This window comes from Myotis nattereri, assembly GCF_964212035.1.
Source record: "Myotis nattereri genome assembly, chromosome: 13".
Classification (NCBI taxonomy): domain Eukaryota; kingdom Metazoa; phylum Chordata; class Mammalia; order Chiroptera; family Vespertilionidae; genus Myotis; species Myotis nattereri.
Window position 1 is genome coordinate 21,571,961 of NC_138088.1, and position 15,842 is coordinate 21,587,802.

The 15,842-nt window shown below is 38.2% G+C and overlaps 1 pseudogene across 1 annotated transcript; it reads right to left on the reverse strand.

Annotated features, from left to right (window-relative positions):
- Positions 1-11,444: 11,444 nt before the first annotated feature.
- Positions 11,445-11,700, reverse strand: LOC308529053 (small ribosomal subunit protein eS27-like; annotated as a pseudogene). The gene has a single exon. The product of its transcript is annotated as a small ribosomal subunit protein eS27-like (transcript).
- Between the last annotated feature and the right edge of the window lie 4,142 nt (positions 11,701-15,842).

Here is a 15,842-nt window from a genome sequence, read left to right on the forward strand (position 1 = left end):
GAAAGATAAAGTCAGAGAATGTTTCTAAGTTCAAGTAATGTTTATCTCAAACAACAAAAAATAGATGCCATAAAAGCCATTGTAATATCAAGCTATTCAAGTACCTTAAGTTAAAAATAATGATGTACCTAAATCAAATTTAAGAGAGATACATGGCCTCTTTCAGAAAAAAATAAACTAGTACAGGAAGATGAACAATTTTAAAGTTGAGACATTGATGCGTGCCCTGTTCGGTTTAAACACAGAATATATATAACCAGTGGTATAGTAAGATGGTAAAGCAAAAAGAAAAACAGGTGTTATAATTAGGCAGAGAGTAACTATATTCAGGGTTGATTCCAGAGTCACCACTTACTAGCTGAGAAGCCCTAGGCAAGTTATTTAATCTCTGTGCCTCAGTTTTCTCATCTCTAAAAAATGGGGAAGCCCGGCTGGTGTGGGTGTGGCTCGGTTGATGAGCATCGACCTATACACCAAGAGGTCACTGATTTCATTTCTGGGCAGGGAACATGCCCGGGTTGTGGGTTTGATCCCCAGTAGCGGACATGCAGGAGGCAGCCAATCGATATGTCTATCTCTTTCTCCCTTCTCCTCCCTTCCCCTCTCTCCAAAAATCAACAAAAACATGTTTTGTTTAAAAATGGGGAAAGTACTAGTACCTACATCATAGGATTATTGAGATAATTAAGTTAATATTCTTAGAACAATACTTGGCTCCTAGCAAATGGCCAATAAATGTTAGCCATCATTATTACCATTATTATTATAAAAAGATTGCCAAAACCGGTTTGGCTCAGTGGATAGAGTGTCGGCCTGCGGACTGAAAGGTCCCGGGTTCGATTCCGGTCAAGGGCATGTACCTTGGTTGCTGGCACATCCCCAGTGGGAAGTGTGCAGGAGGCAGCTGATCGATGTTTCTCTCTCATCGATGTTTCCAACTCTCTATCTCTCTCCCTTCCTCTCTGTGAAAAATCAATAAAATATATTTAAAAAAAAAAAAGAGATATTTTAAGTGAACGTCTTTAAATCTGGCTTAGTGAGGTCACACAGAGTGAGGTGCATACAGTTGCGCTGAGCTGTAAGCTCTAAGCAAAGGCCACAAGCTGAATGGGCCATCTAGACTGATGACTCAGACACAGCAGCAGTTCAGGTTTCCAGGCTGATTCAGCCAGTCCTTGGCTTCCAGCCTGACGCTGACAACAAGAATGCTAATTAGTGCCAAGAGTAACTAGTTTTTGTAACATGGGGTGCTGCTCATTAGAGACTGAAATCAGATCTTTTACATCTTGTATAGAACATTAATAGTGATCAACCAAGTTCACATTCAAACCCATGACATAGAGGTAACATGTTTCCTATCTGTTACCCTGCTCCCGAACCATCTGCTTCTGAATTCTAAATTCTCAACTCATCCACTGCCAAGGGGCTAAACATAGCTAAAGGATTTAAATTATAATTTGATCTGACAACCACGTATCAAACAAGCCTTCTTTAGCCAAATAAGTAGAGTGGTGACAAATATCACCACAGTATATCCACCCTAATGGTATGTGCTTTATGACAAGAAAATGGCAACTGAGGGTATTGGTAAGTATCTTAATTCTCATCTCATCTGAGAAAAGATGTCAGCAAAATATTGGTATAAAACTCAGGTAAACAGAACTATTGCTAAGGTTAAGCGATCTGGAGAGGAGGTATCCAGGGAAGTGAAGAATATTGTTGCCGAAACCGGTTTGGCTCAGTGGATAGAGAGTCGGCCTGTGGACTAAAGGGTTCTGGGTTCGGTTCCGGTCAAGGGCATGTACCTGGGTTGTGGGCACATCCCCAGTAGGGGATGTGCAAGAGGCAGCTGATCGATGTTTCTCTCTCATCGATGTTTCTGACTCTCTATCTCTCTCCCTTCCTCTCTGTAAAAACTCAATAAAATATATTTTTTTAAAAAAAGAATATTGTAGTCTTTCTGTGATTCTGAATTGTCTAATAAATAAATGTTCAATACATATAAACACCATGTGGAATAAAATGAAGCAGATTTAGATGTGCTAAATAAATGCTGCTAATGATGATGAACTGGGGCAGGCATGAAAAACAAAGAACAGCGATGTTTTAAATACTACTATTTAAATGCGGTTACATATTAGCACTGTAATTAAAGAGTTTTATTGTTTTTATTAGCTATTTCTCATGAGTCCTATCGGCAGATCTGCTTTAATACTCATGTTTTACATATGAGGAAACTGACATACAAAAAGAATAATTAGCTAGAGTTACACAACTCAATACAGCAGGTCCTTGAATAACGTTGTTTCGCTCACATGTCATTTCCTCCAAGGTCATTTCGTTTCCTTATAATGTTAATGAGAAAAATTCCCAGAGTGGGGGCCACTATCTGTGTGGAGTTGGCACTGTTCTCCCCATATCTGTGTGGGTTTTCACTCAGGACTCTTAAGTTTCCTCCCACATCCCAAAGATGTCCACGAGAGGTCAACTGCTATGTCTAAGTTGTATGGGTGAGTTTGGGTGTGGGTGTGATGCACTCTTTGATGGAAAGGCATCCTTGCAGTGCCCTGAGCTGCTGAGAGAGGCTCTGACCACCTGTGACCCTGAACTGGAATAAAAGGGTTGGAAAATAATTATTCTTACTTGTTTTTATTAATCTTTCTTAAATGTATGTATAGCCTGCATTTATTTTGGTGTTTTGGTTCTATTATTTAGAAGCTTGGTGATGTTTGGGTGAACAGAAATATGCCATAAGAACTTAACTGTTATTTATATTAATTAGCCTATTGGTAAAATTGGTTTTGTTATCAGTCATTTTGCTTAAAGTTGCAGTTTCCAAGAGCCTATTGACAATGTTAACTGAGGACTTACTGTACTAGAAAAAAAAATTGGAGTATTGAGTTATTACTGGCATATTTTCTTTATCTTCAAGTTTCTGTGAATTGTGTCCCCATACATAAGATGATATGATTCAGGAATTTTTAGAAGTATTTGTTAATTTGTATACATTATCTTTTACCTATCTCTGAATCAAATTCATATCAAAAAAATGAAATGTCTTAGTATAATTCTGTTCTACGTTGATTTTGTGAGTAAAAGTCCTAATGAAAAACCTTTTTGAAAATCTAGTCTCCAGGTAACCTACTCTTTTCTCTAAAAAAATCAGTTATTTTTTAATTGTGATATTCTATATAATAAAAGGCTAATATGCAAATCAACTGAATGGCAGAATGACCAGTCACTATGACGCACACTGACCACCAGGAGGCAGACACTCAATGCAAGAGCTGCCCCTGGTGGTCAGTGCGCTCCCACAGGGGAAGCACTGCTCAACCAGAAGCTGGGCTCACGGCTGGCCAGTGCAGCAGCGGTGGTGGGAGCCTCTTTCACCTCCACGGCAGTGCTAAGGACCCCTCAGGGGATGTCCTTCGAGGGGTCCCGGACAGCAAGAGGGCACAGGCTGGGCTGAGGGACCCCCCGTTCCAGTGCATGACTGTCGTGCACTGGGCCTCTAGTCATATTCATAAAATGAAATTTACCATGCTAACCATTTTTAAATGTACGGTTCTGTGGCATTAAGTACATTCATGTTGTACAACGATCACCACCTTCTATCTCCAGATCTTTTTAATTTTGTAAAACTGAAACTTTTTACCTACTAAACAATAACTTTCCATTCTCCTCTATCCCTAAATCCTGGCAACCACGATTCTACTTTCTGTCTCTTTGAATATGACTACGTATAGTTCCAGGTAACCTATTTATGAACAGTCAGAACTGTTTTGTGTTTTAAAGAAAGCTTAAGGAGAAAATTCCTTAAAGTGTTCATTTCTGATTAGTCTCTGAAGTAAGAATTTGTAAGGGTTCTGCCTTGAGGATCCACACTAGGCTGGTTTTAGGACTCCGATTTAGCAGAGTTGTGAAACAATTAGGATTTCAGGTGGGAGGCAAGAGCCTCCAGTCTGCAATGTGATTTATGATTGGCGCTCCTACCCTGACAATGCCAAGGGTACTTCTGCAAACTATGGCAATGAAGAGTTGTTCACATGTATTGGCTTTCATGTCTCACATCTTCACGTCTTCCATCTTTATAGTTCCAATCACCTACTTTTTTTTCTTTGAAAGCTCTAAAGAACAAGACCTAGTAAGAATATTTCTGGGCAGCCTAATTTCTATCATGGGGAAAATTTTATTTGTGATAAAATACTGCTGGCTATATTTTTAAAGCATGTTTTTTTCAAGAGTTCTAAGCCATTTTATAATACTTGAGAGCAAATACAGTGAACTCCAAAGGCTGAAAGCACTGGTTCCTAATTTTTTCAAGTACAAGGATGCCTTTCCAACATTAAAAAATGTTGTGGGTCTCCTAAGTGATGATAAACATAATTTTAATCTATTGATTTAGAAAATACATAAAAAACAACCATTAATTTAATACTTATTTCCAACAAATTTATGTTTTACTATTTGTAACACTTTCTAATAAATAATATGCTTATTCTGTTTCCAGACATGGATTTGTGGACCTTTTACAATTGCTTCATGGCCCTACAGGGGTCTTGCTCACAAGAGAGAAATTACTGATCTAAGGAAAAAAGAACCTTCTAGCCCCACCCAACTCTCTCACTCACTGGCTCTATGATCTTGAGAAAATCACTCCATATACTTCAGTTAACTCATCTTTTCAGTTACTGAAAAATGAGGAAAATTTTTTTTATTTACTTCAGATTACAATTAGTATAAAATAAAGTATTTAAAAATTGAAATGTGACATATATATAAACTTTTAAAAGCGATATATAAATATGAAAAATTTCATATTATAGGAAAAACATGGAGACTTTAGCAGAGAACCTTGGACACTAAAGATTAAAATAGAAAATATAAAATGACTAATTTTAAGGTGTAAATTTAGACACCTTAAGAAAAGAACTAACATTCCAATGTAATTATGAGGATGTTTATAAAGAACTGTACTAGAATAAAATTGGAAACACATTTTTTTTAACGTGGAACAATAATTATGATATATAAAAATTTTAAAAAGTCTTTAAAACAGTATAATATGACCTTATTTTATTTATTTATTTTTAATTTATTAATTATAATTGACATAGACCCTATTTTATTTTTTAAAATTCTGGAGTACAATATTCCAAAAATTTAAATGGTTATGCCTAGGTAGTAGAATTATTAGAGGTTTTTCTCTCATATTTTTTCTTCGTTGTACTTTAAAAAAAAACCTCCTAATAAGGGTGTATTTTGTTTACATATAGAAAAAAATAGTGAAAGTTTCCCCCTCAAGCCAACCCACCCAAACAAACAAAAAACCCAAAGCCTCAAGTACACGGGGGGCGAGGGGGGGGACGACAAAATTTAGCTGTTGTATAATTGATGGATTGATGGTATCTATCTAATATATGTGTGTATATAAATTAACTTTGTGTGTCTATATCTATTTCTACATCTACATCTATATCTGCACTTGAGGAGGTAATCAGAATGACCGGTAGGAAAGGGAAATGAAAAGAAAGAATCAGCAATGTTCATTTAAGAAAGTCTTATCTGCTCTTGATGATAGAGCTGGGGGCCCCGGTCCAACATGGCCAAATGCCACGACCAATTACCTGCCTTGCTGCAATCCTTGCAGCAACATTCTCATCTCAATTTAGTTGTTTAGTTTTTATTTATTTAAATTTTTTTCTTCTTATTGATTTTTTAGTTTAAAAAATACATTGCCTTATAGATAAAAAAAAATTATGTCAATAGAAGAACATATTTGTTTGTTCTAAAGCCATTTATCTCATTATAAATTAACAAATTGAAATTCTGGCTGCTATATTACTCTCTTCTGAGTTTGGTTTGTAAGTACTTTGCTAAAGGACTGGATCGCTGTAAGAATTTTTGATAAACAAATTAGGTTTCTGAGCTTGGAAAGCTGAGGACCAGATGATGGAACCTGATGAGTTCATCAAGGTAATTACAAGCTGCAAGGTCTTGTGACAGTCAACCACTGGACTTCCCTAAGAAGCAGTCTTATAATTCAAAGTCTGACCTTTAGCATGAAATAAACATGAAAGGCAGGTGTGTCTTGGAGACTTTGCCATAAAACATTTCCACAGTATGAACAATGGGGATGGCTTTTAGCTATGATCCAGCATACCTGGATCTGGAGTTGTAGATGAATTGTGAACCAGAAAAGGGCAGTCAATTATCCAAAACTGCAGTTGAAATCAGCTCAAACATGAAATTATAATTGGTGCCTCCTAGTCCAGCATATGAAACTGTTTTATAGAGCCTTTATGAAAGAGTGTCACAGGTATATAATGCACATATTCATGTCTGAATCTCCCTTTCCTGCTTTAATAAGCACTTACTGAGTAACTAGTGTGTTCAAAGCACTCTGCTAGGTTAAGATTTTCTTCAAATCTGTTCTGTATGTCTTATGAGTAAATGTTTAACATTCAAAGTAGGGCGGAGGAAAATGTGACTATTTACTAAGAATCTACTACTTGCCAGGCACTGTTCTAGATGTACTACAACTTAATTCATATATTATTTACTAAAACCTTAGGATATGTACCATGTAAGTTCTCTAATGAGATCATAATTGGATGCACTTCATTTCATCAGGTCATTCCATCAAGCTACTTATTTTATCATTAAACAAAAACCATCCATACTGAAAAGCATTTATTAATCATATAATTTTATATAGAACTGAAGTGCCACTATAACTGAATAATTTTAGAGTAATGGGTTGTAAGTGGTCATTCAGAATGGAGACTAGAGGCAATGACAGATCCCCTTTGTGATGAATCAACAATGAATATTACCAAAAGAAGAGTTTTTTCTTCTCCCATTAAGTACTTAGGCGTTCCCTTAAAAAAGAAAAAGAAAAGAAAAGCTCAGGAAAGACCACATACTGTATGATTTCATTTATAGGAAATATCAAATAGGAATGACTGCTAAATGATTATGGGTTTTTGGGGAGAACGGTAATGAACATTTTAAATTTAACTGTGACAATGGTTAGAAAACTATAAATATACTAAAAAACCACAGAACTGTACACGGTTAGTTGAATTATTGTGTGGTATGTGACTATATCTCAATAAAGCTGCCATTTTTTAAAAGTTCTGAATTTTTGCTGTCCAATAAACACAATCCCTCAGACTGGCCCTGTGAGACACCCTCTTTCTAGTAATAGCATTGGAGGGTTTTTATCATTAATCAATTGTAATTTCAAAAAGCAATAGGCAACCAAAAAAGTGAATTCCAGAACAGAAGTCAGGAACTTATAGAAACTATGGAGAGTGATAAATACTCTGGGAATAACTTATATGCATCATAAAGCAAATCACTGACCTAATTCTTCATGAAATAATAATACTGAGAAAATCCTGACCCCCTCCAGGATTCTGTTGTCTGTCTTTGACCAGCTCAACCACTCTGTACTTCATCCATGAGAAAAGCACACTGTTGCCCAGCCAGACCTATTTGTGTAATTACTAACCTTTCCTTTTTGGCTCTGCAGTATCTTGTCCATTTTTAAATATTACTTGGAGGTACCCTTTCCTTCATTCCTCTTCCACCTGGTTTTACAATTTTCTAGGACAGCCTCCTCCCTGTACTTACAACACTTGAAAAAAATAGCACCTACACACCCCAGAGAGCCCAATTCCGCAAGGAGAAAGGGGGTGGTTTAGTTGAAAACCTTGGGTGAGGATAGATATAAAAATACTCTTATTGCTCTCTGAAACATTAGATTCCTGGGGGCGCCAGGAAATTTCCTAGTAAAATTTACTAGGCAATGTTAAATCTTTCAATTGTCCAGACATCCCCGTCAGTTTCCTCTTGCTTTGCCTCCCAAGGTGATTTCCCAGGGAAGGCCTTACCTGGCATAAACTGCAGTGGGGCTCCACCCGCTAAGGAGGTTGCCACCGGGGCTCCCAGCCCCTCACCTCACTTGTTGAGGGCAGGGAAAGCTGCCTGGCTCTCCCTTCCCGGGCTTGCCCATCCTGCTAATTTTAGGCTGCTTCCTCATGCGGCTGCCATGGGTATCAGAGCATGTGGCTCCCTCCGAGGAGCTATTTTCTCCTGTGAGCCTCACTTGTTTCCAATTTCTCTCCCTTCTTTGCCCACCCCTCTCCACTCTGTGGGGTTGAACTATTTCAAAGTAATCAATAATATCTCTTTCAGAATTATGCTAATTCTAATCTGAATTTACTTCTGAATCCAAGGGACCAAGGAAAACCTTTTATATTATATTTTAGTTGTACCTTCCAGGGACCATATTTTCAAATCATGTGTATCTAACAAATATTGACTAGGTTTTTACTGTGGCTAAGATGTCGCCTTAAGTCACAGGGATACAATGATGAGCAAAGCAAATGTATATTTCATTGAGGTAATCTTGATAACAGACATTTATCAAACTTCCACTGTGTTTTGTGCTCTGTGTTAGCACCTGGGAATGTAAAAATCAACAAGGTAGAGCCCCTGTCATCAAAGATATTTCCATATACATAGAGATTCAAAGAAGCATGGCTTGTAAATTCCTATTGAGATTTAGATATAATGGATTCACTCATTCATCAATAAAAAGGGACCTGAGATAATTCTAACAACATAGTACTTACTCTTCTAGGCTTTGGAGGAAATTTTTTAAAAAGTATAATATAGGTCCCTCCCTTAGAAAGATTGTAATTGAAACAAGGAACAAATATGCAATTGACAACTATTTAATGGATCTTTATTATACACATGTTCATTGTCTTCACTTAGGGCTTCTTAATTATCTTCTTCCCTAGAGACATTGTTTTGAGAGATTTTGTACAAAATTTTTTTTCTAACGATTAATTTTTCATATTTTATTGCTCAAAGATAAAAAAAATTGGCAACTAGAGCTTCTGACTAATATGAAACAATTTGTATTTGTTCATTCTTGGGGATACAAGGTTGAAAAGACCCAAGTTCCTGACCTTGAGGTAGCAGTCCAGGAAGGAAGACAGACAAGTGATTATATTGTAATGTGGCAAGTTCTACAACAAAAGATGAAACCAAATTTGGTGGTGAGGGGGGTTTCCTAACTGTTATAGACAGGGCAAGTCTTCATTAAGAAAGAACTGTCTGAATTGAGTCTTGAAAAATGATCTAATTAGGTTGAAGGAACAATGTGAAAATGAAGAAAAGTGTGAGAGAGCATATTTCATAGCTTATATACTGAAGATAAGGTATGATTTGGAGGATGTGGCAAGAATGAGGTTGCAGATGATGATAAAGACTTAATTATGTAGAATTTTTAACGCCTCGTGATAAAGATTTTAAGGATATGTGATCAAATCTTCATTTTAGAAAGATCACCTCCATGGCTGTGTGGATGGACCAAAGAGCCAAGACTATTGGTAGTCCACAGTTGTGGCAGAAGTCCAGGCTGGAACTGCTGATAGTTGTAAATAAGGTAGTGTAGGAACAATGAAGATTTAAATATTTATGACCAAAAAGCCAAGAAATTATGTCTGCATATGTTATTGGCAAATCAAACAAATTGCTTATTAACTTAAAGAATAAAAATAAGCAAATGCAATAGACAAAATACACATGCTAAACAGCATCTCAAGGGTCTCCTTTATATCATCTTGAGCATTTTGCTAGTCTGTGGAGCCTAAGGGGTTGGAGAACCTGGCAAAGCTATTCTAGGCAATCAAAGCACAGATGATTATCCAAATATAAACAAGGCATGTCTGAATATATTCAGCTCAAGATTTTTAAAGTGGTGGAGGAATTAATTAACCTTACTGTGATAATCATTTCACAATGTATCAAATCATCACATTGTACACATTAAACTTACACAATGTTACATATCAATTATATCTCAACTAGAGGCCCATTGCAGGGATTCGTGCACCAGTGGGGTCCCTCAGCCTAGCCTGCACCCTCTCACAATCCGGGACTCCTCAGGGGATGTTGGAGAGCCGGTTTCGGCCAATCCTTGCAGGCCAGGTGGATGGTCCCTTGGCCTGGTCTATGGCGATTGGGCTGAAACTGGCCCGGTGCATGAATTCAGTCATGTTTCTATGCCTGTGCATTGAGTGTCTGCCCCCTGGTGGTCAGTGTGCATCATAGCTACTGGTCAAACGGTTGGACACTTAGCATATTAGCCTTTTATATATATAGACTGGAAGCCCATTGCAGGAGGATTCCTGCAAGTCCCGGCTGGGGGCGGGGCTTTAGGCGGCCCATTCGCGCCACCACCCAGGGCCGCACACGGGGGTCCTGGCTGGGGGCGGGGCTTAGGCGGCACACGGGGGCTCGGATGGCGGCTCATGCTGGCCGGCCCTGTCTGCGGTATGCAAATTAGCTGCCATCTTTGTTGGCGGCTAATTTGCATACCACCCTGATTAGCCAATGGGAGGTGTAGCGAAGGTATGGTCAATTACCATGTTTGTCTATTATTAGATAGGATAATGCTGGCGGGGGGGGGAGGGGAGGGAAGACCACCACAAAATAAAGCAAGTACAGACATACCTTGATATATTGCAGGTTTGGTTCCAGATCACTGTAATCAAACAAGTATCACAATAAAGTGAGTTGTAATCTTTTTGCTGGTTGAGGGTTTTGCGTGCAGTTTGTTAAAAAAAAAAAAAAAAAGCTGTGGGACATTTACACAATGAAATACTATGCAGCTATAAAAAAGGGGATCTCTTACCCTTTGGGAGAGCATGGATGGACCTGGAAAATATTATGCTAAGTGAATTAAGCCAATATGAGAAAGCAAACTTCACAGGATCTCACTTATTTGTGAAATCTAATGAAAAAAAAAAATGAATTGACCAACAAAAGACCCGAAGCATGGAGGCATGGAACAGACTGACATACCTCAATGTGCGGTTGGGGGGACGAGAAGAGATAAACCAAAAAATGTATATATTTATATGCAAAGTCCATGGACATGGGAAATAGGGTAGTGAAGACCTGGGAGGGCGGGTAGGGGCTGGGAGGAAGAGGGTAAAGGAGAGAGGGGGGAATGGGAGATATATGTAATACTATCAACAATAAAAAATTAAAAACAAAAAAGAACATGGCAGATAAACTTATAAGAGCAACTCTAACCCCTCACTCAGGCAATTGCATGAATCTCACTCTTTCCATTATTCTAACATTTTTGATTGTATGTAAATGGATATCTGCCCATGATTTTTAATAGTGTTTTAAGAAGAAAGCATAACTTACCTCAAAGCCTCTTAGTAGTTCTCCTTCATCTGTGTCTCCTTTCTTTTTCTTGGTTGTATCTTTTTAAAAAATGTCTCGTGGATTTTTAAGTAGAATGTGACTCTCCATTGGTACCAAAAAAAAAAGTTCCTTAAAAAAAAATTTTTTTTTTAATCCAAAATGTGTTTATTGGGATGGTTTCCCACTCATCTTGATTTGAGGTGCGTTTAGTGCTGCTTCCTTCTGAAGGAGCATCTTCTGTAAGCCTTGCTTTTCCTCCTGTTGGCTGACAGAGAACAGTGGAGCAACCAACGCACAAAACTACCGTTTGTGCATGGCTAAAGACGGTGGTGATTTTGTAGCATCCTGGGCACTTCACGTTCATGAAGTAGGAGTTGGGGCTCTGCACCAGGCGCTTCTTCTTGTGCTTCCTCTTCTCCTCCTCCGGGGAGGTGTGCAGGAGATCCTTGGCGAGAGGCATGTCGCCGCCAGAAAGTTAAAAAAGTTTTTTAAAAAGAAATGCAACACCTGTGGAGTGGAACAAAACAAAGCACAGAAAACAAGGTATGACTGCAATGATATTCTCTGATGGTGTAGTACTGAAAAAAAGAAAGATGTTTTCCACACCAAGAACAATTCTAACATTCACTACTCCCCAGGATTTCTATTCTATTGTCAACACTATCAGAGCTTGTGAATGAGAGCAGTTTGGAAGCTGCTTTTGGGACGTTAGCTCTCTTAACGATTGAACAGATGAAGTTTGTTGTTTGTTTAAAGTGAACAGCCCAAAACACTGAAATTCACCTCTTAATATACTTAAGTTTACAGAGTAATTTTTCTGTTTTTTTTTTTTTTTTTTTTAAAGTAAAACAGCCCAGCTGATGTGGCTCAATGATTGAGCATCAACCCATGAACCAAGAGGTTACCGGTTTGATTGCCTGTCAGGGCACCTGCCCAGGTTTCAGGCTCAATGATTAGTAGGAGGCATGCAGGAAGCATGCGGGAGGCAGCCGATCTATGTTTCTCTCTCTCTCTCTCCCTCTCGTCTCAAAAAAATCAATAAAAAACATAATTTAAAAAAATAAAACAGCATTCTTAGGATAAATTCTCAGAAGTGTGACCCCTCGATCAAATGGCAGTTCCATTTTTTTGATGCATGGAACAGACAGATCTCAGAGGGGAGTGGGGGAGGGAGGATGGGAAGAAATTAAACTAAAGTACTTATATGCATTTATGCATGGCCCATGGACACAGACAATAGTGTGGTGAAGGCCTGGGGTGGAGGTGTGTGGGTGGGGGGTATGGGGGAGAATAGGGGACATCTGTAATAATGTCAACAATAAAAAATAAAAAATTATAAAAAAGTAAAACAGCAGCTTGAATTGTATGGATTTTTCTTGGGGAAACATTGCTGTCATTTTAATATAGCTAAACTGCCATATGGAGATGGCAACTATAGTATGTCTTTTAGGAGCACTGCCCTTCCTAGTCACTACTTCTCAACTGTTCCTACTGGCTATCACATCTTACAGTGAGACTATAAGAACCCATTTTCAAACTCAAATGAAAATCTATTCATAAAATGCTTGTGTTTTATTTATTTTTTGGATGATAGCTATTTTGTGATCCTGTGCTGCTTCTTTAAGATTTTTAATGCTTAAATAAGAACCTGAAATGTGTTGTAAATTCCCTTTAGAAATGAAAAAGGTGCAAGCAAGACTGTTTCTTTTATACAGTTGTGTACTTTGAACGTTGCTAATAAAGGATTCAATAGATGAACATAATCATTCTGTGCTTAGTTTCTATTCAAAGAAGTAGTACTGTTAATTTGACAAAGTCTTGTCAAATTTAGTTTTAGTCCTGATCCTATTTGAAAGCAGTGAGACATGCCACTTAAATATATACATACATATATACACATATGTATATATGTGTGTGTATATACATATACATAGATACATATATATATATTTTCTTGTCTTTTGACTTGATGAAGGTTATATTACTAATTTAAGTTGGTAGGGGACCGGGCACAAGGAACAAAATGAAGTGGACTTTCCAGATTTCATATTTCTGACAGCTATATTAGAACTTTCCAACCTCAGATATCTTTACAGGACCCTTCAAAATCAGTAGCAACAAAATAGTTCAATTTGCTACCCAAAGTTTGACTGTTAAGCCCTATAGTTGAGATTTCTCCACTTTATTGCTATTTTGTTTCTTTTAAAAGAAAAAAGATTCATGTAAGTATAGATCCCACACTTCATACTGTATTGCTTTGGTGGAGCTCATTATCAATTAGAACTTGCAGAATCCTCATCTTATGATTGCTGGGATAAAATTAACTTTAAAACGTAATTTATGATATAATTCTTTGTTTTTAAAAACAATTTTTATACTTTACTGACACACAAAAAAGACCCAGGGCATTTTGAGCACTTTCTCTGCTCGGAAAGTATAGTAACTGGAGTACTAGCACGGTAATTTCAAAGGCTTGAACACATCCCCACATACTGGTCAAGGGCCACATTACATGTGATTTTGCAGGCTTATGCCTATTTCAATGCTAGTTGAATGCCTAATAATTAGGGGACGAAAAGCAAATACAAAGAAGTTATAGAGAGTTATAGAAAGAGAGCATTTAAAAAATGTTTCAGATATTCATAATATAAACATTTCTACTGTTTCACACTAGGACACTGAGAAGGAAATTGCAGCTAGAATGTAAATTTGGAGCAGGATATGAAGTTAGTATAATTGTGAGAGTGAAAGTTGAGAAAAATTCTATAACAAATATCCAGAATAATTTTACATTATAGATTAAACGGCATAGATTATAACAGATACTATCAAAGCAGAAAATTACCAGTGGCCCAGCATTCTTTCCTACAAACCTTCCATCACAACCCTGTTAATCCTATTCCCACAGTATGTTTTTTATCTATTTTCTTCATTTTTTAATCTCCATCACAATCTCCTTAGTTCCACCACTATTCTCTCATTTGTATTATTGCAAAAGCCTGCGCAATAATGTATATCCTCCATTTTGACCCTCCTCTAATTCAGCAGTCCTATCCAGTTCAGCATCAAATGAAACCTTTTTTTTTTCTTTTAAAAATATATTTCTTTATTGATTTCAGAGAGGAAGGGAGAAGGAGAGGGAGATGGAAACATCAATGATGAGAGAGAGTCATTGATCGGGTGCCTCCCGCAGGCCCCCCACTGGGGATTGAGCCCGAAACCCAGGCATGTGCCCTTGGCCAGAATCGAACCTGGGACCCCTCAGTCCGCAGGCTGACGCTCTATCCACTCAGCCAAGCTGGCTAGGGCTGGAATCTTTTTCTTTTTTTTTTCTTTTTTTTTTAAAATATATTTTATTGATTTTTTACAGAGAGGAAGGGAGAGAGATAGAGAGTTAGAAACATCGATGAGAGAGAAACATCGATCAGCTGCCTCCTGCACATCCCCCACTGGGGAAGTGCCCCACAACCCAGGTACATGCCCTTGACCGGAATCGAACCTGGGACCCTTCAGTCCGCAGGCCGACGCTCTATCCACTGAGCCAAACCGGTTTCGGCGAATCTTTTTCTTAACACACATAATCATTGCCCCTGCTGCTGGCATAAAACCCTTGAATAGTACACAGAATAAAACTCCTTAATGTGCCCTACTGGATGTGGACTCTTGACCACCTATCACCAAGCATATCAAGTGTCCCTGTCCTCAACTGTATTAATTTTCTTTCAGTTCCTGGAAAATGCCACATTCTCTCCTCCTTCAAGGGTTCTGCATTGCTCCCTCCACCTAGAATTGCTTTTCACCCCTCTCTTCACATGGCTTGATCCTTCTCTTTGTTCTAAGTTGTGTGTGTTTTTTCCATGATGAATCTAAGTTATTTATTAAACTATCTCCTGCCATAAACCCAGAGAAGGGAGATTAGTATGCTCTAGTCATCCTTTGGTACTTAGGAAAGAAAGTCATCTTAAGGCTCCATACACTTTTCTGGTCCATGTGCAGAGTAATGGTCCAAATCAGTGCCGTGATCCCCACTAGGTAGTGGTCCAGGTTCTCTTTATTCATCTTCATAGCCAGTTGGAAGCAGATTCACATGAGGATTATGAAATAGAGTATAGTTACCATATTCCCAGGGAGAGGGCTTAGACCTGATCTGAGATGGGGTAGGCCACAAACTCCGGTCTCTCCTACTCTTCTCAGTTTTTGTTGTTGTTGTTGCTTTTTTGAGAGAGAGGGAGAGGGATATAGAAACATCAACGAGCGAGAAGCATCATCAATGGGCTACCTCCTGCACCCACCCCATAATGGGGATGGAGCCTGCAACCCAGGCATGTGCCCTGACGGGGAATGGAACTGGTGATCTCTTGGTTCCTGGGTCAATGCTCAACCACTGAGCCACACCAGCAAAGCGGTGCTCTAAGTTTTAATAGTGACTCCTCTTTGAGGCCTTCACTGTCCATTCTATTTCAAGGACTTCCTCTATTATTCTCTATCTCTACCCCGTTTGTACCCTTAGTATTTATTAAAATTTGAAATTCTTTTGTCTGGCTAGTCGTTTTTCCCCCTTCTATCTCTACCACTAGAATTGGGAAGGCAGCACAGAGTAGGTG